We start from the raw sequence: 2,350 nt of genomic DNA on the forward strand, positions 1-2,350 counted from the left end.
AAGAGTTAACTTTATTCCCAGCGTGTGGCTAGGTAGCATTTTAAGGGCCCACTGAGAACGCACTAGATGGTTTTCTTCAGAATGCATTGGGGGTGAAAGAGTGGGGAAGCAGACCCTCTGTAGGAATTCAGACACAACCTGCATGGGCCTTTCCTAGAAACCATAACAAGCTAGTCACAGGGCAACTTGAGACCAGGTGAGAAGGAAGGCTTTGCCTGAAGGCTCACAGGAATTCAGTCTCGGATTCTGTACCCCACACGGTCGCTTACCCATTGCCCCACACGGCCACCTACTTATCACCCCACACAACCACCTACTTACCGATCACCTATCTATCACCCCATGTCGTGTTCTAGCCCATCACCCCACAAGGTCTCTGACCTCATCACCCTGAAAACAGCTGGCACTCAATCAGTGCTGACTGGAAGGACAGGGGCTTGGTTCTAGCCTGTTTTACATGATCCACATGACTGACAGGTGAACATTTTAACCATACCATTGAGGACAGGGGAAAGGCCAAGACACAGACATTTTCAACAACACAGAACTTTCTCAGATAATTGCACCAATTCCCTCTTTTTTTAAGGAGAATCTCTAGCGGTTTAGAAAGAAAGGCAAATCAGTCAATCAATTACACACTACTTTCCCGACATTTTACACAGGACAATACATCTCAAAGTCCCTTATTCAGGGAAAATGAGAGCCAAAAGATTAAGTGTCTCCGACCAGTGATAAGGGCATCACAATAACGCAGGAAGTCGGCAGGGTCCTACTTATTCTACTGGATGCAATCCCATCCAGGTGAGCATTTCTGCTCCGGTCTTTTTTTTTTTTTAAGAGCTAATACCCTAGAATATAGAAAATACAAGTCAATCAGAAGTCCTCTGAAAGTTCTACTCACAATGAATAAGGAAATATAAAAGTACCTTAGAGTAAACTAGCACAACTTCTGTTAAATCTCAGAAAGAACTGATTCTATAACCATAGAAGCTTTTTTTCATCCATCTGTCCATTTATCCATCTACCCACCTACCCATCCATCCATCCACCCATCCCTCCACCCACCCACCCATCCACCCATCCATCCATCCATCCCATTCATCTATCGAGTTCTTATTTGGTATCTAGTATATGCTAAGCACTGTGCTTGGCTTTGGGGATATATAAGTGAAACAAGATAGACATGGCCCATCCCTCCTTGAACCTCACAATCAAGGGGAAGACAGACAACACAACAAGTAATCCCAGCACCACTTGAGGGTGCTGTCACAGGGCAGGGTGCCATGGGAGCAGAATCAGGGGCCTTGCAACGTGTCTAAACCTCTTGTGTGACTCCAGCTGTTAGCACAGACCACTGAGGAAAGGCCTCCTCTGACCCAGGGCCCAGTATGATTAAGAACCTTACACCTCTAACAAGCATCTAACCCAGAGGAAGCATAGGCATAGCTAAATCACATTTCAGGGCTAAGAGGAGTGCAGAACTGATCTAGTTCAATAATTCCATTTTACAGATGCACACACTGAGTTCAGGAACACGAAGACTGGCTTGTCACATTGCACAGGCTTGCCTGTGGCACAGGCAGGGGTAGATCCCAGCTCTCCACAGGCCTCTCCACCCTGCCTAGCCCACCATGAGGCCACCATACAACTCACCAACATCTGTGTTAGGTAAATTGAATGATACAGGAAGCATCAAAAGAAGACAGGAGGAATACACAGAGTCATTGAACCAAAAAGATGTGGTCGACGTTCAGTCATTTCAGGAGGTAGCATATGATCAAAAACCAATAGTTTTGAAGGAAGAAGTCCAAACTGCACTAAAGGCATTGGTGAAAAACAAGGCTCCAGGAATTGAAGGAATATCAACTGAGATGTTGCAACAAACAAATGTAATCCTGGAAGCACTGGTCTAAGCCAAGAAGTCTGGAAGACAGCTACCTGGACAACCAACTGGAAGAGGTCTATATTTGTGCCCATTCCAAAGACAGGTGAATCCAACAGAATGAAGAAATTATCAAACAATATCATTAATATTACATGCAAGTAAAATTTTGCTGAAGATCATTCAAAAGCAGTTTGCAGCAGTACATCGATGGAATTGCCAGAAATTCAAGCCAGATTCAGAAGAGGACGTGGAATGAAGGATATCATTGCTGATGTCAGATGGATCTTGGCTGAAAGCAGAGAATAACAGAAAGATGTTTACCTGTGTTTTGTTGACTATGCAAAGGCCTTCGACTGTGTGGATCATAACAAGTTATGTACAACATTGCGAAGAATGGGAATTCAGAACACTTAATTATGCTCATGAAGAACCTGTACATAGATCAAGAGGCAGTTATTCAAACAG

The 2,350-nt window shown here is 44.2% G+C and overlaps 1 protein-coding gene across 1 annotated transcript in view; it reads right to left on the reverse strand.

Annotated features, from left to right (window-relative positions):
* Positions 1-2,350, reverse strand: part of CHST15 (carbohydrate sulfotransferase 15) — a 37,498-nt gene that overhangs the window by 27,882 nt on the left and 7,266 nt on the right. The gene's annotated exons all lie outside the window — the stretch shown is intronic.

Source organism: Trichechus manatus, unplaced genomic scaffold (genome assembly GCF_000243295.1).
Source record: "Trichechus manatus latirostris isolate Lorelei unplaced genomic scaffold, TriManLat1.0 scaffold00031, whole genome shotgun sequence".
NCBI lineage: Eukaryota > Metazoa > Chordata > Mammalia > Sirenia > Trichechidae > Trichechus > Trichechus manatus.